Here is a 25,325-nt window from a genome sequence, read left to right as displayed (position 1 = left end):
TACTAATGTCAATATCTTGGACGGTATTCTATGTGATGTTTCATGTTACATATTTATTTATAATTCACGTCTTGTGTTAACAATTTTTTCAATGTGTACTTGCTAATTGATGGTAATTTTGATTTCTAAAGTCTAGGAAACATTTCCATAAACACACAGATTTGTTTAAAAATTTTGTTTTTGTGCCACTTTTAATGTAATAGTTTAATTGCAAATATATAAATACAAGGCTCGAATGTGATCTCTGGAACTGACCATCCGTAATGGTGATTTAAATTTATAAAGTGCTATTTTTAAACACAGTTGTATTTAAACATTAGTCATGAAGCTATGTCGGCCAATATTTGGAGCAACAGTCATATCGTCGACTCAAACAGTAGTTCTAATACATAATAAGATTGTGATACGCGACTATTGTTTAAAGTTTTACTCAAAAAATTATACTATTGTTTGGAGGGTTAGTCGTGCTAGTATTTTTTTGGATTAAAAAAATACATATATTTAGTTAGTTTGGCAAAATAGAGCTGTAATTTAGTGACTTAGAAGCGTAATGATGTATAATAGTTATGTAAGCTTCTGTACGTGGAAAGAAGAGGAAAATTGTTTATCCATGTTGATCATACAAATGTTTGTTTAGATTGAATTTTTATTGTGTGTTCTAATTAGTAACAAGACCACGAACAGTTTTGTTGTTGTCGAATGTACTATACTGTTTTACACAAAAAATCTATTACATAAGCATTTCTAAATTAATATTATGAATATTCTGATAACAATTATACTCGTACAAGAATGGTATTCGTTAGGACTGCCTAAAAAATCGTCAGATATTTTTGACCTGGAAAAACACGGAAAGTAATATAGCTACATCGCCAGCAGTTATATAGTTTTTCAACGATAATTAATTATATCGCGGATATATTCATTAATATACTGAGCAGTGGGCACTGTATTATTTTATAAATTATATGTTGTCACATCCTATGTTCTGATAGCAATAAACACAAGTTACTTGTTATAATTATGAAATGAAAAAAACAAAAAAAAAAATCTGGCGAAACCCAAAAATGATTATATATACTACATATATAGTCAAGGTCACTTATTAGTGCATAAATTAATGAAAAATGCATCAGTGTCATTGACTGATTTTCTTATGAATTATATAATTTTGGAAATACTCTCTTCTTTTTTTCTACTTTTAACCACTACTGCAGCCTACAGGAAATAGATGCGTAATTGAAAAACTGGTCTAAGGTTATTAAATTGAAGTACAATTCAACAAATCCAAGTTTTTCTAAAAGTTGTAAAATTTGATTTTGCAAAATTTTATTTATTTTATGATAGGTTAAAAACTATAGATTATACTAGTCACAGTGTAAGAAAAAAAGGACTTTATTGTGCAATTTTGATTTTTTGAGAAAATCTGGATGCCTAGGTTATAAACACAAAACGTATTCATAAACTACAGCTACGGGAGTATGTTATTTTATAAAATTTAAAATAGCATTTACGACGTGAAAATTTGAAGTGAATTATTGATAGGGATGATGAGATCATTTTTGGTTAGTATTTTACCAACTACCCGATATTCCTAACATACATATAAAACTTCATCACAATCAATCCGGTAGTTTCGGAGATTACCTGTTTGAAAAATATCGACACAGACCACAGACAAACGGAAACGCATTTTTTCATATTCTTCTGCGGTCATGAAAACATGAAAACAGCCATTCACCAAGATGGACTCTATTACAGTACATAGGTACATACTTTCCTAGCTTATGCCCAGAAAGTAGAAAAGGGTAGAACTCGGAGAAGAAAGGATGTAATTAAAAATTGATTTTTAATTACATTTTGTTGTTTATTTTACAATACGTTTAGTACTGTTTATAATACTGATCAATATAAGCATAAGCTGTTGGCGGCTCGTTACCGTCTCTCGTCTTTTGGTGATTTTAAACAGATAAATCACCGAAACCATTAGAATTATTCTTGTAAAATTTTCGAATTTTAAGAATGTCGTGTAAATGGTAAAATGTTGATAAAAATTTACCTGGTCACCCCCATCAACAATTTGATGACGTCATCTTAAAATTTTGCTAAGTAAACACTGTATAAATTTTGTAAAATAATGTACCTTTATGCTTAGGGTTTATTAATCTGCTTTTATTTTTACCTTAAGCATATTATAGATTAAAAAAAAAACAAAATTGCATATATAACATCTTACAGTTTAATATAGACATTATTTGTTAATGTAGCTAGATGTTAAACATAATGAAGGAACGGGATTGTATTTTTCTGATGTGAACTAATATGTGACCTACAATGATAACAAAGTTATACATTTAATAACAGCCTCCGAAATCATTTACTAACATACTCAATTACTCACTTATCTACAGTACACGGAATTTTGTGAAACTGGGTGGAACTACCTAGTCCTACACTTCTTTATCTTTGGCGGCGATTTCATTAAAGCAAAAACTTGAATCTAATCACCCCGTCGGGTAATTGCTATCATGTAAGTCCCAAGATGCAAAATATTCGTTATTATTGTGTATTGTTTTGAAATAATATCTGCCATAATGGTACTTCGTTGCAGTCATTGCGAATAAAATCCCAACACTCATTCAATGATAATTAGTGCTTTTCATGTCATACTTTATCATTTCATTGCTACGTAATATCGAGGAAGAAATGACATGAGATTTGCACGCAGAATAAGAATCAGCTCACGTTTTGGCCAAAAAGGAGAGAAAGCGCAGCGTATAGTTAACATGCAAATAATAGCTCACGTCAAACACCATTAACAAGTCTAGGTCACCTTGGAAGCTCCTAGTGTTCGAGGCATGAAGAAGTGTTAATAGTCGAAGTACCTGAGGGGAATTCTTTTTGGTGGTAGATTGCTTCATTTACCGAACCTAAATGCGTACTATGATGAGACTTAAACACTTCTTTAGAAGAGAGAGCAATATTTAAGAAAACAGCTCACGAAATCCCATCAAAACGAGCCGAAAGGCGTCATCAAGAGAACGCCGTGATAAACAAAACGAGCACACCAAGCGAAATGAAGTATGAGAAAACAAAATTGCCGCAATTATGGGTTTCGGGATCGTGGTCGGAGACCGCCCATGTAACCACAACCTCCAAGATACCACAAGCCTTGACTTATTCGATCTTCATATCTCAATTATATTAGTTGGCTTGATTGGAGCGGACAACTTCGGCACCACTCGGCTCAATTCAACATGGCCACGAGTTTTGACGTACGTCTCAACATCAACAGAGACAATTAGAGACGAATTGACCACTTGAATTATATATAGTGCGAGCAAAAATATTTAAAACAACTAGGATACTTAATCTTTTTTGAAGATATATTTTTATCTTGTATTTTCCATACGAAATCGAAAGAAACATCTGTAGGTGTAACATTTTTACAACTTTATGACGATATTATGACACAGATATTCAAATTTAAGACTGACTCATTTTATTTCTACAGCTAGATACCAACATTCCGTAAAAAGTCTTTGAGCTTTTTCAGCATTGTTAGTAACCAGTAATTTATAAATTATTCAGGCATAAAGGAACAGTGTTCAATTAAATATTGCACCATTTTAAAATTGGCAATAACGTTGCTCCAAAGAAAATCTATCAGCTAGTTTAGCCACCTTCGTTCATCGGATCTTCTTAAAACTAATTTATATTTTTTGACGTGATTGTCGACAACGTTGTAATTATTTTCGTGACGATGTTAAAACAGCGCAGCGCTACGAAGACCACGATGAAAACCTAAATAAATTACCTCTCTATCTGCGTCAAGACACTGAATTACCCATAAATCGACGTTTAAAATCAAGCTCGTTTCTTATGTTGGTGGTGCAGCATAGATTAGCAGCCTGCTCATTCACCATCAATCACAAATTTGCATTACCGTCATTATTTTCTCCATTTGCTATGTTTTGTGGCGGCAGCTCTCAAGATATGATTAAGTAATTATGAGACGCACAACTCAATCACGATTTTCTTAGTTCAGGATATGACGAAGACTCTGATTGGTTCCGTCGAAATTTTCGCCTTGCCTTTAATTATTTTAATTTGATTTATTTCAGTCTCTTGATTATGAAATTAATTTTGAAATTCCATCATCGCACCTGCTCGTCTTAATATGGTTAATAATAAATCATCGCATGAATGACCAGTTTTTTGAAGTATAACTTAATATTTTGATTTTGGACGAAGCAAGAAGCGCTTATTAAGTAATTACAACACTGCTGCAGGAATATTTTAATACGTTCCAGTAACGCAAAAAAGGACAAAAACCTTATATGTGTTGCTAATTTCTCATTAATTTATTATAGCGTGTTAAGAACTGGAAGTCAGGATTTCTGAATACATTTCTCATTCCTGCGTAATATGGAACGAATTTTGTTGAAACGATGTCAGACAGTGCTCTTAAAAATTAAGACAGTTCTCGTGAAGGTCCTTAAATTCTGGGGAAAATATTCCTTACATAATTTTTAATCTACACTATTTCCTAAAAAGAAATTTATTTTAATTCTAAGTTTTAACTTATCAAATGGCTTAGATGATGACAGTGGCTAAAATAACAGATACAATCGTGTTTTTTTCTTTTTGACGCAAATGTACTCAAACTTGGCAAAATGTAGTAGAAGTAATATTAAACTGACCCACTCCAAATACAGCCTGTTATTGAAAGGTACGTACAAAATAAAATCGGCAATTGGTCTCGAAGTATGGGTGCTAAAAGTTAAAAAAAGTTCAGGTAAAAGTGTTCTCCTTTTAGAGATAAAAATTATTAAAATTTATGTCCAAATTTGTTGTACGCCTCTGATAAAAAGATCATCTTTCGTTTCTATAGCAACATTTAGTCTTGACAAAAGTTTTATTGTTACAGTTGCTAGGATTTACTAAAATAGATTAATTTTACCTATTTATCCTTTAGTAGCGTCTAAAAAGATTGGATAAGGGTTAATTTTCCCCTTAAAATTTTGATAAGACAAAATAAGTTTTTCCGACTTCTTAGACTTCGCGAAAAACTGTCCATTTTGTTGTACGTACCTTTCAATAACACCCTGTATATAGCTTTTTAAAAATCTGGGACTGATGTTAAAGATTGTCACAGGCTCACGTGTGGGGGGTAGGGGAGGACGATCTTCGGAAAGCATTTCATGCATAACTTAAGGCCTACACATCTAAATTTAACTCGTTTAACTTTAATTATGAAGTTGTTGCTTAACGAAGAAAATAAAACTGACGTATGCAAATTATGCAACACAGAATACACATAAATTTTTTGTGATATTCGTCAAAATCATTTCACCAAAAAAAGTACCTATTAAAGTTTTCAGAATACGTGTTATACAAAAAATTGTTCCTAAATTCTCCTTATCTTTTTTTTAAATGTGCCTCAAGGTTCCCCCCTATACCCTTTTGTTCGAAATTTATGTGAACGACTTACGGAGTAACCTAAGAAATATTTCAACTGTTTGACAATACAGTTGTGTGTACGCAGAATTTAAATAAACCAAAAAGGAGAATCATTGAAAAGCAGTTTCCTGTCAGATTTCTAAATGCCACGAAAATGAAAAATTAATTAAATACGAGAATGAATTAATTAATCATGTCGCTTTCGCAGGATTATTGTTTCGTTATTTAAATGGGTATTCACTTTTTTATAACATGAAATTTGATCGCAGCGATAAGGCCATAAATTTAATTCAACAGATGTATGCATGGTGTGTGCACCTAAATTAACACGTGCTTTTTTCAGCGACTCGATTAGTCAATGACACGTCGGTTTCTTTTGAACACATTTAATGGTAGAATAAGAATAAGCTACCGGCATTTTCGTGCTCGGCGCAATTAATTAAGCAATTAAAAATGAATTTCTGATCTGGTCGATGGTACTATTTTTTTCTTATAATTAGTAGGGAGTTTAATTTTATGTTAAAACGAAATACGATTCTAGATCGTGCGGGATAGATACGGGATTGTCTTGGACTTGCGCCGACCATTCTTATTGGATTCGTCTAGAACCCCTCATTACTTTAAATATAAATTACGGAATTAATTTCCTGATAAAATCTTCTAATAATCAATATTAAAGAGCAATAAATTTCGTTACAAGTCAATTAATAATAGTGTGTATCTAAACCGTACCATTTCTGAATCGGCCGTGATTAATGAATTCTGACTTCGGTCGCAATTAAAATCTCAATCAACCAATAATTACATTTCGTAACGTCCGAATGTTCACGTCGCATTAATTCATAACCCAAATCCAGGTAAGAACCCAGGGTTGTTAACCCGTACTTGTTCAACATAATTTAAGGTTAATTTGCTCGCTCCCGAGGTGATTTGTCATTACAAACCTGCCTTAACGGTGCAAGCGATAAATTTATTATTAAGTTATGCACACAGCCAACCACTGAAGCTGAAAACAAATTAACTTTTGATACAATTTTAATATAGGGTTTCCATCACCACCTGTTATACAAACAACTTAAAACTAGCGACCAAATAAAAATAAACACAACTGGATTGGAATTTCTGCCAGAACTCGGTCCAGCAGACCGATGCAAATTTCGAACAAAGAACTTTGGACGTTATGTGATGACGGGGGCCTGTGGTGGTTCCCAAGAACAAACCGCCAACGAGAATCTTAATTTTCAGCGCCATATGCTGCGTTATTTACTCGTTTTATTTTTACATCATTCACCTCGTGGTGAATTATTCTAGCATATACATGAACATTGCCTCCAGAACTGCTTTGATAAATGAAGCTAGTAGACCTTACTAAATTATCAACTCTCGGAAACGCTGCACAAGAAGATGCAACTCGTACTGGAGTTTTTCTTTTTCAGTGCTCTTTATAATTTGCTTAAAGAAAATTACCAGAGTAATTTAATGATTCTTATTACAAAAATTCTATGTGAGTTGTACCACACAGATGCACCTAGTCTATAACTTACTTTTAGAATAAGATCAGTTGGTAATTCTGTTAAATACACTGAAATAAGACGAGGACTACTACGCTTTGACAGCATATGTGATGTTGAAGAAGAACCGAGCCGTCTATCCATTAGGTTGGCATTAGTTGATCACTTTTCACTGGTTTTCCCAATTAATGTTTAATTGTCTGTAAATAAAGTCATTAAATAATTTATCCAGCTAGAAATATTTCATTCAAATTTATACTTTTATTTGCAAATAAAGTTATAAACACCGTTCCCGAAATATCAAATCTGTTGCATATTGATATTTCCTGACCAAACCCTGACTTAATTATTATAAAATTACCGTTATGTTGGCCTAGGTGATATATAATTAGTTTGTTTTCCTCTTTTCACCAAAACAAAAAATCTAATTTACATTTCACCATATAAAGTTTATTACACCTAAACCTAGAAAAATACAATATTTCATTATAATTTGCTGCTAGTCAAAACAGTAGTAAACCAAATGTAGAAACATGTTTCCATAAATGAACCTGACATAAATATTTATATTAAACATAAAACGAACATCAAAATACAAATTAATGTAGATATAATGAGAAACATTACAACACATGCGATTAATTAAAGTTTTTATGGCAGAAATAAAAATACAATACATATAGAAGTTGTCAGCTATGCGTGGTTTCGTTGTCATCTTTCTTTAATTTCGATAGAGTAGGTATATTAAAATGTTAATGACAACCAAAATTAAACATACTTTGATGTTGTGCGTTGATTTGTAAAGAATTTTTTAACATTTTTACAGCATTGTGTTATTTATTTTGTTACAAAAAAAAAAACATCATGTATAAATTGAAATTAAAGCCTGCCGTGACATCAGATTGTTAAGTACTAGTTAATATATTTTTGCTTTTATTCTCTGTGCTCTTTTCAACACGTGCTTCACAACAGGCACCTCTAGTGTTTAAGACCACTGAACTTTCTCTTCAATTGTGCATTTAAATTGGCGTCTACAAAACGCTGACATCAATAAATCTTCTTTAACGTGATACACGTGTTCAATAAATAATTAATTCGACATCTTGACAAATAGTCTCTTCATTCATTGGAGAAGCTTTTGGGATTATTAAATGAATTATGTTCTCTCTCCTCAGACGTTGAAATTAATCTACCAATTCGTTTTCCACGTGAGAAATTCTAGCTTCGTGTATTCCCAAAAGCTCATCCGCTTACTATAGTGTGTAAGGCTCATGGTGCTTACGGTCGGTTGTTCGTCCTTAAGATAAAGATGATATTCAACATGTGAGGAGGAATTTATTGTAAAGTGTGGTTGATTAATCACGTATTTATGTGATGCTAATAACAGCTTTATTCTTCCTTAATTGAAAAATGTTTTGACGCTGAGATTTTAGACAAATTATTTTCAGAACGTGGGTACTAAATACAAAATGTTGATTTTAAAGTTTTCCATATTTTATTTTTTAGTATATTAATAGAGATTTCACAAATTTTTTAACAGTTTGATCATAGTTTCTGTTTTCAGCAAGACGAAAAAAGCTTTGTCAATATTCTAATCTCGAAGTTTAAATTGTCGCAATTTTTTTATATTTCATTTTTGCAGTACGTCAAAATGTCCTTTTTAACAACAAAATTTATAAAAATGAGAGAATTTTACAAAACATACATGTGGAACTGAAAATTTTCAGATTTATGACTTGCGTGTTTGTTGAAATTAAATCCGTTGTAAATAAAGTTGTAACTTATTCCTACCATAATTGTAAAGGTACTGCTTGCTAAGTCTATACGCTACAAAATAAAAATCTCCAATGTTTGACACTCGCTACATTCGCGCAGTAAAATTTACAACAGTGGTGGCGCATAGTGCAGACAGCGAAGCATTTTATTTATAGTACGTTGATTCAGTAATCAATACATCAAATCTATCTTTAGCTGTTCATCCCAAAGAAGTCCGTTATAAGTCATTGACATATTTTTTCAGAACCAGAAAGGCAGGTACCAATGTTTTTCTGCAGTCAAATAAATACCAAAAGTATGAAACTAATGACGTCGCAATTTTGACAGGACAGTGTTAGTTAAGAAATTTCATATATTTCTGTAAAATGTATGATTTTCAAAAATGGTTTGAGACGTGTGATAATTTTTCTACCACTTTTATGATTTATTGATCCCAAAGGATAACATAATTTTTGTTTTCGCATATGCATTAAAGGGTAGGCTAACATGGTCATCAGTTTTCGTAATGAATTTTCAAGTATCCGCCTCATTAGAATGAGCTAGAAAATTTCAAATTTGTCTCTAAAACATTTTTCCAAAATTTCTATTGCAAATTTTTGTATCGAATTTGTTTTCTATTTTATGGCCCGATTGTATAATGCTTTCCACCAGGGTCAGTGATGTAAATTTGTGAAAAAAATTAGTGATTTAAATCATTCTCTATTTTTAAACTTTCTTTTCAAATTACGAAAAAGTAAGGGATCTTACGACCTTTTTAAATGTACATAATTTAAATCAAAATAAATTGAACATACTCGTAGATTCGAATAAAATATTTTCAACAAAATAAAACTCTTATTTTCTTTTGATTGTTTGCCTCCTGAGCATAAGCTAGGGAAGTATCGTATTACGGTATCTGGCGAATGGCTGGTTTTATGTTTTTCGACGTTTCATGACTTCTAGAGTATGAAAAAATAAGTCTCCCAAATCCGTCTGTGTCTGTCTGTCTGTCTGTCGTCTCTCGCCTCGCGTCTGTGTCGATTTTTTAAACGGTAACCAAAATTTGTTTGAACATCTCCACCAACAATGTGATGACGTCAGGAAAAAAATTTGCATAGTAAATGGCATTTAAATATGTATTATAAAATAACATATTCCTAAACTTGTGGTTTATAAATCGGCTTCGATTTTTGACAAATTTCAACTGTAAACTTTTGTATCGATTTTGATCTCTACTTTATAACCCGATTGTATAACCCTTTCCATTTTTAGCTTGTCATGAAACTTTTGGAACAACTAAATTCACTTTTGTAAATATTCGTGCTTAAAGTAAGCTTAAGCTCAGGGGATTTTCAGTAAATTTTCAGAACTTAATATCTCCGTTATTAACAGACCTATTGTTATAAAATTTTAAAGGTACACAATCCACACATTTCGGTAAATAACGCAATAGCAGTTTTTTAAGCAGTTTATCGTCATCTTCTTTGTAGCATTTTGGTGCAATTTTTCATCACCATCTTTAAAAATCATATCTCTAGTATTTATAGAAATTTCGTAACGCAGGTTTCACCACTGTTTTCAGTTTACAGAATTCTATACATTAAGGGCCAGTTACGTCCACTTTGCAAATGTGACATAACAGAAATACATAACTGGCCGAAATTTTTAGTTGGCATTCATTCGCATTCACTTACTTTCCTACGTAGTTTGTGTGAAGTCAATATAACCTAATTTTTGCTGAAGTCGTGAACCATATGTAAAGTAGCAAGGTTTTAACCGCTACTGTTACATCATAATTATAATTTATAATGGCAAACGGTGCGGAAGACAGTGATTTGTTGATGCTCTTGTTGATATACTGCGAGAGCATGTCTTCTACGGCGTTTTACCCAAGACCCTGATTGGTTAAACATAATAGACGTGAAGGATAGCGCTCTAAAGTTGAAGTTGGCTGAACTTCTCGTTGTGTTGTATATTGGGGCATATGTCTGTTATGTCACGTACACAAAGTGAATCAATGCAAAGTGGATGTAAATGGCCCTTTACCAGGGAAATATCAACGATTTTTTTTTTGTCAGAAATGAGATACACTAAAAAGAAACTTGTATTGGGGAAGCTACTTTTGCTGCATCTTCTTTTCAACACAAAAATCGGCAATGTTTTCCACGTAACCTAAGTGGTAAACAGTGATGAAAACCACGTTCCGAAATTTCCATAAATAATTAAGCTACTGAATTTTAAAAATACGTGATGAAAAATTTCACCAAATCTTTAAAAAGATCCATGATGATAAATTCTTAAAAGAAAATCGACAGTTATCGATGGCGTTATGAATATTTTTTAACTTAAATACAATTTGTACAAAATGTCAAAATTGTTATAAATTGAGGTGTATTTATCCAAAAAACAATGGGACGACACAACAGCACAACAGATTTTATTATGTACAGTTTTTTTGTTTAAATTAGGCCAATACAATGCATTCGTCTCGCATGCAGTAGAAGTGCCCGTAATGACAAAGACGATTTGTGTTAACAGCCTTGCTTTGTTTAAACGTATTGTGAAATGCGATAAGAAATGTATGTGCATGAAATACTGTTTTTACTGATCCGTAAGTACTCAGCTGAGAGAATCTTGTATTTATCATGAGAGCGAGGAAGTTAACTATTGTGTCAGGTCAAGTAAGAAAGAAGATAGTAATCAGTAATGCCATAGATAAGAAATGCCATCATCTCTACACAAAATTCTCTTCCTCAGAAAATTTGTACGTGAAGTGAAGAGTAGGAATATCCCTCTAACGACGTGTATAGTTTCGGTTTATACACCTACTAAGTCCCCTGTTGTGACATCAATACACAAAAAGGCTGTTTAGATTAATATTAAGTTAAGATTCAAAATTACTCCGAAATGGATATACAGCGACTGAAAATTACCTAAGATACTGAAGCTGTTTAAGTTTATTGATTTTTTTACAATGTTTACAAAAATTGAAGTCATTGTCCACGGTTTTTAAAAATGGCACATGCTTCATGAACCACTTTCCGAAATATAATGACGATTATATTTTATTAACACAGAAAGTTATTCTTTCGCCTTTATTTCTTTTTAATTATATATTTCGTAACTCACTAAAAAGTACTACAATATACTCTTGTTTCGAATCGTTTATTATTTTCAGTTCAGTCCTTAACATTCATTAGTAAACATCAACAGCATCATCAAGATCATTAGGGAGCGGAGCAGTGAAGTCGTAAGAACATAAGATCCAAAACAATTTGATCCTTGATTTCAGGCAAAAGACTTTCATCGGGGCTGTTGAGACACACCTAACCCGGAAACTTCAAATTGTCACCAATTTTGGAGAAACTAATAAAAAAAAAATTCCACATCCTGTGTTCAGTATAGATGAACCTTCGATAGTCTTAATCCGGCGCTGCCTCCCCCGGTCGTTGTTCACGCAGCACGATGAAGATGGTACTCAGCAGTACCTAGATGAAGTCATTGTTTGACGTTGTGTGTGCATTGTTGCGATTACGCGGTCAATTTCGCGTTTACGCCAGACACGGCGAATGCTAATAACGTACCGGCCGATCCTAAATTGCGAGTCAGGATCATTAGTTCTGTCATCCGGCGCACGTACTACCTCGGCCATCTTGCGAAAGCCCCCAGCAGTCCGCAATCCACGGCTCAATCATCCTCGCGGTCTTATTTCGTCGTGATTGTGTTTTATTATATTGTCGGCCCGGGAATAAGACATTCTGAGCAGAGATTGGTCTAGCGGCATGGGTGGTCGGCCTCTCCTCCCGACCTGTTCCTCTGAGAACACCAACTTCAGTTTGACTTGAGCCTCCCTACATCATACTCGCGCGATCCTATCTTTTCTTCAGCGTCTTGCGACCATGGCAAAATCGAAACTGCCCGCTATTCGACATGCCGCTGGTGGATCTTCTGGTACTTCGACACGTGAGTGTTGTGTCCGGCGAGTGCTTCCCGCCGCGAACGAGTGCTAACTGGATTTTGTGATAATCTGCAATGCTCTCCTGGATGGTGCTTCCTTATTTTCTAGTCATGAAAAAAGTACAACTGCTGTGAAGTAATTTAAGTTTGGTTTGTTGAATTTGTGGCTCACCTGTGCACGTCAGTGGTACCGAATCGACCTTAATCTCTAGTTTTATGCGGGGATTTAAACGGGAAATCAAGAACGAAACTTGCTCCGAGGAGATATAAAAAACCACTTTCAAATTATTTACAGTAAGTTGGTAATTTATTTGTTAAAGTTAGCTCAAACATCCTGTCTTGGCTGTGCTCACACATGCGCATAAGGGTAAAGGCTTAATTAAGGAAACATTAAACTTTTCCGCCGTCTCATAAATTTCGGCCTGGTGACAACACTGTCACGAGCTAGTGTTACACAAAATTACCTCCATGTCATTAATCAACTTTTGTATCTGAAAATGTGATCGAACTAGAGAAATTTAGACCAGATCTACAACTGCCCGATAGACAAAAACAAATCACCGAAGAACTTTTGGTAATGGGATTGTATACAATCTGCTTCGTTTTATCATGTGTTGACAGCTGGGTGTTGGCACTTTGTCTTCGTTTTCGTAATTTAACTGTACATAAAGCTCCGCTTTTGCAGCAATTTGTACGGTAACGAACAATTTCTCAACTAATTAACGCACGTAATTGCGCTTAATCTGTACAGTTTACTTCATGAAAGATAGACCAGATATTATTAAATAACGATAATTGCGGCCGCACGAAACCAGTCCCGAAGTTTATTAACAAATTATCGCGAGTAAACAAGATTTTGTAATGTTATTATTTCATTAAAAATCGTTGCCGCAAGCTTTTCAAGCATTCGAGATATTCCCGAAACGTTCTAATTAACTCGGCCGACGAAAACGTGTTTCCTGGGTCTAATTAAACAAAAATGCACCCACCTGTCCATGCTTTAACGCTTTTGAATAAAATTATCGCATTTTATTTCGATGTTAAGAACGGGAATTTTACCACTAAATGACCAGACCCTGGAAGTCGCAGGTAAACCGGACGGTGACCATAAAAAGTTTCTTTTTGGGTGACACCAGGCGATAAAAGCACCACCAGACGAAATGTTATGCACCGAAACGACCACAACTTTCCATTTAAATAACGGTAACAACCCTGTGGAATTTATTAACCTATTTTTCGCGGGGCCAGAAGTTAACAGCGCGGTTAGTTTATGCTAACGAACTGTACAGTACCAATTGATTGTGTTTCGACCTTTCGTCTATTTGTATCAGAACCAATTAAACGGTTATCATGTTGGGAGACATCTGTTGAACTTTCCAATTAATTTGTCGATGACAGCTGTGACAAATATGCGTGAGGCATCTAAATCCCTGAAGCCCGTTCAGAGCGCCGCCTATGGAAGGTATGTCTAGAACATTTACTACCCGCAGAGCTTATTCGTACTTATCAAGATTAGAAGGAATAATTATAAATTTAAATAAAACTTTATAAGGCAGATCGGATATCGGGGGGCAGGTTTTAAAGCTACTATGATTAACGACTTTATTATACCCTCTTCAGAGAAAACCGGATTTTGTAACTTCATCATCATTTAAAGCTCTGGCACTTTACGTTCTTTTGCTGCTTTATTTTCGGTCACGAATTTCAAAGTAAATTGTTGCTTTCGTGACGCGGTAAAAAATTTTTGCCATCTATCAATGACACTTGAAATTACGCTAGATTTTTCATCTTCCACAAATTATAGTTTCGGGTTTGAACGTTCCGAGGCACTGTTAGTCATCACGTGGAAGACGACATGTCCTGTTTCCTTGTTTGAATGGCTTACCGCTCAGACGTGTTGTGATTTGTCATTCGATCGAATTATTCATTCGAGAGACGAGGAACAATCCTTTTTGATACCGGCTACGTACTGTCTCTCTCCTCGAGTAGTGCCGCAATCATCCACTTAAGGTAAATTTGTGATTAACGAGGATTCGTTAGGAAAGATCGACGTCCATTTGTCATGTGTATCTTGAAAGCTGCACTTAATCTTTCTTAGATTATTCACAATATTATGGCGTTGTGTAATTGCAGGATGTTCAAATTGATCGCTCTTCTCGTCCTGCTTCATTACCCTTTCAAGTTTAATCAAATCGTTATACGTTTTTGTCAAAGTGCGCCATCATCCTTACAAATACAGGCATGGCACGTACGGACGCACCTTTACCACGCTGTCAGAATTCACAATGGAGCTAAGTAATGTTCATTTCAGTGATATCTTAAATAAGTGTATCCCAACCTGGCAAGATAAACAGCTCTTGCACTGTGTGTGAAATGGACGGCCGATGTAAGATTCTATCGGACAGGGCATTTTACTAAGGCTGCAATCCTTTATCGGCAGGTGGTACGCCTGCTCGCCCACTCCGGACCACAATTTACTCCCATATTCTCAAACATTCGTAGTAATTGATTTGATGAATACGTTTGCTTATCTCAAAATACTGTGCAAGGATGAAATGAGAAGCTGCATCTTTACGGAGGCAGTACCTGAATGAAATCTTCTTCAAACGTGAGCTTAAATCGTGCACGAAAAGGAAAGGAAGCATCGAGGTACCAGAGAAAAATTTCACTTTCATACCAATTTTTGTCTTTTGGTTTGTTCCCAAGCTGATTGAATAAACATTTATTGGTTTATTTTTGGCATAATTTATTGCACATACGTTTATGGTGAACCATTTTCTGAGTAAACGTTTATAATTAGTTTTTTTAGGCACTACGTAAACAATTTGCGTTTATTATTCGCCGACACTACAAACACTGCATACATAAATCAGTTGTAGGCAGTATATGTACCTATTATAATTAAAGAGAAGGTAACAATTTTGAGGGAAAACATGTATACAATTTTTATTAGGTACTGTATTAACTGCCCCTGCATTTAAATCAGGAAAGAACGTGCTGAATAGGTTCGCACCATGCTAGCGTTGCTTCTCCATTTTTAATGCTAACCGACGTTCTGACAAGTTTTATTTAAAATTCAGTTTTAAATCTACAAAATTTAAGTTTTTTTTAACAAAAAATGTTCACGTAAACCTGAAAGCAACTATGTTTTTTTTAACTAGTTTAATAAAACGTTCTTCACTGTGTGTTGATTTTCGTAAAATTCTAGCTACTTTTGTATGTTTTTCAATAAAATTTTAATATATCCATTTCAGTATAGTATGTCTCAGTATATATATTTATCCAATTTCGTTATGAAAGCTACGTTATTTCAAAATTGTTGACAGTTGTCAAAAGTCAATTTTTTCATGACTGTCACTTCATTTCATAACTCAGTTACGTAATGAGAATTCATTTCATAACTCGTTTAACTGATATGAAATAACTTCCCGGAGGTTCTCAGGGGACGTTAAAAAGTCAAAAGCAATACGTCTTTATGGTTTATTATTTGAATTAAACACAAGATTACTGCATGTACAATTCTTAAAAACAATTTGGCCTGACTCTTTTGGTGCTTTCAAAATAGGCCAACATTACCTTTTCATTAATTGTGGCAATTGTTGGCACCACTCTTCAAATTTTTGTATGCTCCATCATACCTGCCTTTTGCTTTACTAATATTAACGAATTTAATGCTACATTAGCACTTTCTTCAACGTCCGAAGGCAATTCACAGTCAGAATTGCTCACTTTACAAAGCCAATTGTCACTTTTGACTTTTGGTTCAAAACAATGATTCACTTGTTTTTCAGACGACTGCCTACTTACTCAATTGCCATATTTATAAAGGTTTGTGATAACAAAATTAAAAACGCATTCAAATGGTCAAATTCAACAAAATCGGATAAAATTTTGTACATAATACGTTATGAAATGGGTATTGTTTGACTCGCCTAACTTGCAAAAGTCCCTTCGGTCGTTTTGGCAAACTGTTAGGACTCGTCAAACAATATCCCACTTTTCATAACTAATTATGTAAATAACTATTATACAACTTAATATTAATCCAAAAGTCAATATTACAACCCAAGATACAAAATGAACACTGTTTCATTGTAATTTTAAACCCAAAACGTCGGTATAACCTAGGTCCATTTTCCTGTTAAGAAAATGTTAAATGTTAGTAAAACATCCTGGACACTAACCTCTAATCAGATAAAACTAAAACAAAATTTTATATAAATGTTGCCAATTTTAAAAATACTTTTAGAAAAAAAATCTTATGCACCTTGTCACTGAAGTTGTTTTTTATCACCCACACGTTGATAAAAACTGAACTCCAACTAAAATTAAACTAAATTCGCTGCAAAAAAATTGACCACAACTCTGATTTCTTTAAGTTTATGTTGGAATCTAAATTCGGCGTAAGCAGTTTGATATCTAGCGTTTAATATACTAACGCTATCATTCTTGTAATTGTTAACAAATGATTCTATGATGCTCTACAATTTTTTTTTTAAGTAGTGGTAATTTTCATTATGTTTTCAAGGAGTGTGATTAAAAGATATATTGAAATACGTTTCACTCGATAAAATGTATCTTTTGGATAAGTGATTAAATGACATGTAAAAGGAGAAAAAAGACGCACTGACCTTCCTGTTTCTGGTTGATTTTAGGATGTTCGACTGATGTTTCGTAGAATTATAGTCATTTCAGCTAACGCACACTGTAATCCGGCTTTTAGGACGTAAATATATGTTCATGTAACTATCTTGACAGAAAGGAACGAACTATATTCTCTTGATTTACTGTTTTAAACAACTCACCAGCTATCCAACAACTGACTTAGTTCTAAAAGTACAAGTAGGTAAGTAAAAATGTGGGAGAAGTACTTCCATCCCCTTTATCCTTGAGGGTGGTACAGACTGTAGCAAGCAATTCTGTGTTCAACAGAATAATAAGGCCACAATGAAGAAGATTTTTTAGCTTTGCTGAGTTCACCAAAAGTTAAGTTAACTACTTTTTCGCGCCCTTTTTCATATCGTTCAAACGCCAGGAAAATTGTCTGACGAAAAGCAGAATTTGTTTACTCTTTACACTGTAGCTAAGTACATTGCTAACATTAATTTCCCAAAATTTTGATCGAAAGTAGTTAGTCCATGATTGTGACCAGCAACAATGGTTCCATTTGTAAAACATTCAACGGTTGTATGTAGATAAAATTTCGTACACGATTCGTGGGATACACTACTATCGCACTTACATTGTTCCGCATGTATGTATTCCACTCATTGCGTAAACACCTATTATGAGACGGTTATTTCAGTTAATTAATATAAGATTAATAATTTTTCCAGTCATAATTCAGTAACTGATTATTCATTGTACTCTAAAATTCTTATTACAGCATTTCAACACCTTGTTATGTTCGTCAGTTCATTTTGTATGGATACTAAAGTTCTATTACTACTAACTAATCAAATAATAATAATAGTTAAGTTTGAAATGATCTAATATGAATTATTTCATAGTTATTCGACGTTTCCAACTTGCAAGCTATACTTTCACATAAATCTTACAAAAACAGAATGTGGGTGTATCACACTAATATAATAAATAATGATCCAATTTTCTTTGCACTTACTGGTTTGTCGGGTGTGAAATCGTTTGAAAAAGTAGCTGTTATATTGCATTACAAATGGCAATTTGTATTGTTAGTGCATATATCTGAGAACACATTCTTGTAGTTGCCCCGATATAGGTGCACTGAATGGACGATAAACGTCCACAATGCTGTTGCCAATATGTTGCTGTCTGGTATTTTTATCTACGCAAACAATTTATCCATACTACTTTTTTAACTTTATACTAGGAACAATCTGCCTCTTTCCATGTGGGCAGGTTACTAAAAGTAAATTTCCGAAGGCTTCGTGTTATATACAATGTTTGATGTTATTAGCATTTTTTTCGAAGAAAATTTTACTTTTGACATTAATTTAATAGTCATTAACATTACTAGTGCTGGTTATAACCTCAGTGTGATAAATACCTAATGATTATGAACCCTCCTAGTTTGACAGCAATTTCAACAAATACCTAAGTCTAACTTTCCTGAAGTCGCCACCTGCTGAATTTTAATAATTTTACAATGTAAATCTAAAGTTAGTGAGTAGAAGATATTCTAAAATCAAAAATTCATGTATGCGGCTTCTTTTTTAAGGAAAAGAACTATTTCTTCGGTAGTATGTTAGAGTAATATCAAGCTATATCAAGAGTTTTACGATTTCAGGTGTAAGTGGCATTTGATAATTTCTTTCTACTCTTATTCGAAAATATAACACAAAAAATCATTTCTTGTCATTTTTCGTCTTTATAATTTAATTTTGCAGTACATTTACATGTACTCCGCGCAATGAATTCTCTTTGAAATGTCATACTTAATAAACTCTAAAGTTTACGTTACATTCTCATATATTTTTATATTGTGTGTTTATAAATAATTCTGGCATCAAGGGTGGCTCTGGAATTTCTTTCATTCTCATATCTTCATATTATTATTTACTCTAATTATGGGCCAATTATACAGTTCAGTGATTAGGGTTGACTAGCATGTTGATTGCAAAAAGCTCAAAACATTTATCGCAATACGTTTTGTACCACTTTTTGTTTTTAATTTCAAAGTCCCCGTTGAAACTAAAATATAAGCATTTATAGACACATTGTATATTACTATGCTGCAATTAAAATACAAATAAAATAATGATGTCCTATATTTTTGTCATTATCAATAACAACAAAAATAAATGGATTTATTCGACAGTAAAAAAGTTATAAAAATTAAATCGGCAGGCATGAATCATGATGTGCTTACGCTGTTAGTTTACAAACAGCACTCATTGTTCCGCACAATTGCGAGTATTTTATTGTCGTCCTTAAATGAATGTAGAAGAGCAAACATATCGCAAGATAAGGCGGCTTATTAACACCTACGGTCACGTGAGACTATAGAATAATCTAACACAAGGGTGGGTCACAGTAAGTTAATTGGCATACTCAAGTAGCTAGTGGATATCTGATGCCAATACAACCAGTTCGTAGCGTTTTGCACTAGAAAGCTTGGCAGTTGGTGTATTGTCGCATTGGCCGAACACGCTAGTCTCAAGAAGTGCATCCTCTTCTGTCTAGTTCCATGTCTCACATAGTAATGTTTCCAACATTTTAAATGGTCTTCGCTTCCTTTTTGTCGCTTTTTACTGCCAGCAATGAGCAACCTTGTAACCCGGAGGAATGTTGAGGGTCCTGATTTTTCCGCCTGACTCGCTCCACCTAATTAATAAACGTGGTAACGCGCTGTTGGTTTTGTAGGGTTAAAGGTCGGGCAGCTGATAACAATTCACACTTGTTAGTGGACGTTTTGTCGTTTATGGTTTACCGTAGGTGTTCTGATTTTGTAGGCGCTCTCCTTGCGACTGTATTTACGCTCATTTCCATCGCTCCTCGCATGTAAAAGGTTTATGTTCTCGTTAAGTAAACTCACATTTAGCGAGAAGCAGTGGTATCGTCTCGCAACCACTCTCGACCAGTGTGCAGGAGATAAATTTAAATTAATTGACACGTATAGTCTGGCGAAATAATAAGCGAACGAGCAATTCAGTTTTAAAGACATTATAAACTTCCTGAAGGTAACATCGCAATGAACACATTTGTTGACGCTTTGTACACGCCACGGTCTTCTCCGAAATCATTAGGAATGACAGTACTAAATAGTCCTTTCGGAAAGATCTGTGGCTCTTAACCCGTCTACCTGCTTGTCACAAGACAGAATTAAGGTATTGTCCAAACTCGGTAAAAAGTCATCCCCTTAAACGGGCTCTAGGACCGGAGATGCTATCTTGAGATGCACGGATCACAAGTAGGGGAAACGAAAGAATGGAAGTGACGGTCACAGTTATTATCAAATAGTAAAGATTCGGTTTAGAATTAGAAGCATCGATGAAGCCTTGAAACGATTTACCGCGAAAGAGCCTCATTATCGTGTCAAATTGTCCATGAGAGGATCTACTGTTTGTACTTGTCCCATAAAAGTCTAGTTGAATATTTGGAGCAGTATTAGCAATATTCATCCTTTTTTTTTAAATGGTTATTCCCTATTAACATTTTTAAGATGTACCTACCGTTAGTAACGCAATTATTATCATTATTATTATTATTATTTAGTTAATCCCTATTTGTCTATTAGTAACACAAAAACTTGAAAATCTACTTCACAAAAATTTTAAAAACTTGCTTTCTTGCCTCGAGAAGTTAGCAACCCACAATACACCATGATGTTTGTTAGGTGTGCAAGGTACGTCACATATATACACGTGACCTGAAGTTTATAAACTGATGTTGGTAAATTTTTAAGTGTACCAAAAATTATTTTTCATTGAACTAATAAATCAAAACGTTAAAGGTTATTCTGAATTCATTAAACTTCACATTATGAAAGGAATTACTTTAATTCCGAATCGGTTTTCGGACGTGTTACTGTTAAAGTGGGACTTCACCCCAAAAAACCTTATTGAATCATGAACACTTCGAGTTTTGGAACTCTAATCTTAGTCCTAATTAAAAATTTTTATTTTGATTTTGTTTAATTTATAATTACTAAAAGTATTATTAGTGGCAGTTTATCAGGATTTTTTGAATTTATAAAGCTATAGTTTACCATGATGGTGAAATTTGACAACCGCTCATCATAAATATTAGAGACCCTCTGATATTTTATGCCATTTATGCTCTCTAGCCCAAGTAATAAATAAGTAAGTGCTTATATCAATATGAGACAGTGCGTCAAATATGTTCTTTTAAAATAAAATTAAAAGAGAATTAGCTATCAATTTCAATCTAAAGAGACCTCTGTCTGGACAAAACTGATCCAGAATTCCTATTGGTTCAAATACTACTGTCACGTAAAAAACGCACTAAATGTGAACAACAATACTCTGGATAGTTTGAACAAAATGTGACCATTACCTTAACTTGTTTCACTGTAATTTAGGCGGTACCATATTCTTTACATTGACATAACCTATTTCACAGAATGGCAAATCATTAACACATAAAAATAACATTTGGACACAGTGATTAAAATTTCTTTTCAACAAAACGACAAGCCACCACCGACTTTCATGTGGCCATCATTTATTTTCCAGTTTTCGGGGAGTGTATCGTAAGTGGCTTATTAAAAATTCAAGGCAATACATTTTCTGGCCGTTGTATTTTATCAACTAATGTATCTTTATGTCTCAGTAAGATATCATAACCCATTCTCCCCTACCGTTCATTCTTTCGATAACCCGTAGACTTCGTGGGCGGAAACAATTCGAGTTCGTTCCGTTAAAGCTCGTTGATGCTGTGAAAGAAATTGATTGCGTATTGCTCTGCTGGACCTCGGTGGACATCACTAGCGAAACGCGATGGACCATTAAAATTCATTTTACGTCAATGTTCGTGTTTATTGCTTCGATTTAATGGCATTTCGTAGTCGACCACATCATCCATGTTTATTTTCGCCATGAAGAGCAAAACCGAGATCTGAAAAGAAACTGGAACTCGTGTGGAGTTGGACTCCCATTCATGAATATTTAATCCGACGATTGTTGCCAAGATTGGCCTGTTCACGACACTGCACGATGTGGTCAGTGCCAATTACATGCTGGACTTTATCGGTGAATGGAATTACACAATGCACGACACTAGGAGATCGTCCGAACAATGGATGCACTTGACCAAATTTTGAATGATAATGTGTACTCGAACATGATTCGTTTTTAGAATAATTTCGACGCTTCATTACTGATGCAGACCGATGCAGAAAGTGCAGTTAACGAAAGTGCAGAAAAGTAGGCGCACAGAATAAGACGGCGACATGAATTTTTTAACTGTCCATTCTGTGAAGTTTTCAGTAAATCCGTTGGTATTAAATATACTCCGTTTACCAAATAGTTGCACTTATAAAAGTACGTGATCTTTTAAAACCCTAATATTGTTGATCAAGTGATGTTGACAACTGTATTGAGCACGATCAACAAATTATATCTGTCCTTTACCCTTCGGTCAGCTCGAGCTTTCACTCCACTTGTGCCTTCGTGTCGTGCTTGTTTTCAGTTTCATCTCGTTTTTCGTGTTAATCGTTTATTCGATATTTTCTGTAGATCAGTCTTTTTAAAGACTCTTACTTATCATTGTTCTTTTTCTAATTCAAAAATTTTAAAACCTGTTATTAAGTAATAAAAATCTTCCCAGTAACAATATAATTCGGTTTGAATGTCGTACCACAGTTTAAATGTAGAATGCTTTTAATTTTATTATGATGGGTTAAATTCTTGCTATGGAGATGCAGATATCACATTGGGATTAAGGTAGCGGCTTTATTAGTAGAACTATCAAAAGTTGCAGATGATATTTAACCACTCTACTCACTTAACAGGGAGTATGAACGGACGGATATTTAAATGAACACCTGTTTGTTATGACATATTTCCGAAAGGTTTTTATACGTGATCGAAATAAAGATTATTTTAGTGCCATGAAAGTACTTATAATTATATCGTTTAAATTCGCATAAAACGCTGTGGTAATTAAACAGTGTGCTGAATTTATTTCGAATGGTTGCTGTAAATTAACAAACTTTTATAGAAAAGTGTACACTGGATAGCTTCATACACTGAATAGTATTAATAGTATGAATAATAAATAATGAATATAGAATGTAAAGTGGACAAACTGTAATTTATATTTACCTGGGAGTATCGTTACATGAAGTTTTGGTCGAATGTTTCATAATGTAGCTACAGTCAAAAAAGTGCCTGGACTAAATACAAATACCGCAAATTCGCTACAATGTTTAACTCATATCAAAATGGGAAACTGCTGAAACTACTGAGAACTTGCTTAAGTACTGAGTAGATTTCAGTTTCCGTCTTTACGAATCTTTAACAATCATTGCAATTCTTTGCAGCGATCGTAACTGCATGCTCAACAGGAACTCTAGTTATTTTGAAAATGTACATGTAGGAACTCTAGGTTAAATGCTGCTGTCGCTTCATCTAATTTAAACTTTGTTTTGTTTTTTTTTAATTATGATACCGTAACATGTCCAAAAATATCTTTTTAAAATTTGCCATAATTTATTCCAAAATCAAAAAAACCATCACCATTTGAACTCAGTTAAAAGATCACCCTGATTATATAGTTTAATTGTGCTGAATGATAAAAATAAAAGAACACTAAGAAGGAATGACGAATTTATAATGCTAAATATATAGGCTAAGTGTTGTCAAAATAAGAATTGATTAGAATTGGAATATTATCGGTCCAATAATTTCAAGATTTTTTTTTCTTGTATGGTGAAGAAGAATTTATCATGTGATGGCTCATTTGACCATTTCCGGCACGTTATTGTGTTTGAGATTTTTGTCACAAGTCCTAGAGTGAGTCAGCATTCAAATTTTAGGCAAGTCTGCAACTGTGAGAGACGTCGAAGAGTGGCTCTTCCGGAAGCGGAATTGTCGTTTCTCTAAATTGTAGCCCTATTGAATAAGACAGTATGGTCTGTAGCAAACTGTTATCAGGTCAGGTTCTCACAGGCGACAACACATCCGAAGCATCATCTAAGACTGTAAGCTGTGAGGGATCGTTTTTCGACTACATGTTTGACTGTAGACAAATGGTTTGCAGAAGAAGGAAGACTGCGAACAACCAAGACTATCAACAGTCTTGTAAAATCTTTCGAACTCAATTTACCTAATTTATGCCGTCCTTCAGAGTATTTGGAAGGACTTCGGTACCAAGTACAGGTGGCATGAAACGTATCAGAAAATGTAAATACCTCTTCTGTGTAGGTCCAAGAAAAAATGTTCTTAAAACTACTGGATCTCTACCACTGAATCAATTCATATTCTGACAACCATTTGCCTGTTCATAAAATTTCATTACACAATTACCATTCCTTCTTGGTGTTCTTTTACTTTTGTCACTAAGTCTATTTTAAAATTGGCACTACAAAGTTTGAGAGTTTCCTGTAACGGATTGTTAGTCTGAAACAACCGTGGACTGAAGTTAACAATTGGAAAAAACTGTCAATAAAAATGAAATGAAACATAATCTTAAATTATTTCACACTAGAATAAATTACTACAACTATAATACTGGCAACGCTGTGAGTTGTATTTTTGAAGAAATTGCGGTGTTGAGTATATGGAATTTATGGATAGTCTTTATTTTACTGTTATTACATTAACACTATGCATAAACGTGTGTAAACACCCACATTAGATTCACATAACCACATCTAATTAGACAGTAGTAAATTTATTACAAATATAACTGTAAAATAAAATAGTGTAATTACAAGAATTTTAGGAAAAACATTTACACTTACAAGAAATTTACTTTAACTTGTTTATTAATTCCTTTACGACGAAATCATGTACAGAATTGTATTTCACGCCAAATATTAAAATATTTGCTTCATTTCTGCAAAATAATCACTTCACAATCATTTGCAGTTTGGTCACAACGAGGCGTTAGTCCATGTGTAACATTTGAAATTGTTATCTACAATTTTACAATTTTAAGTTAACAGAAAACGTTTTGATTTGTGTTATAGTTTAT

The 25,325-nt window shown here is 33.8% G+C and overlaps 1 protein-coding gene across 2 annotated transcripts in view; it reads left to right on the top strand.

Moving 5' to 3' along the window:
* LOC135134974 (transcriptional activator cubitus interruptus) overlaps positions 1-25,325 on the top strand; it is an 87,760-nt gene that overhangs the window by 46,441 nt on the left and 15,994 nt on the right. The window contains exon 1 of one of the 2 annotated variants that reach the window (XM_064063901.1): positions 12,898-12,980. The exons of the other annotated variant lie outside the window; for it this stretch is intronic. The gene's annotated coding sequence lies outside the window, so the exon portion shown is untranslated. Of the gene's footprint in view, positions 1-12,897; positions 12,981-25,325 lie in introns of those variants that run through there. 2 annotated transcript variants of the gene reach the window in all.

The sequence above is a fragment of the Zophobas morio genome, unplaced genomic scaffold (genome assembly GCF_036711695.1).
Source record: "Zophobas morio isolate AGI-343-1 ecotype UQ-CSIRO unplaced genomic scaffold, CSIRO_AGI_Zmor_V1 ptg000024l, whole genome shotgun sequence".
NCBI lineage: Eukaryota > Metazoa > Arthropoda > Insecta > Coleoptera > Tenebrionidae > Zophobas > Zophobas morio.
Note: the sequence above shows the minus strand (reverse complement) of the source record. Positions and strands in the feature narration are given on the sequence as shown.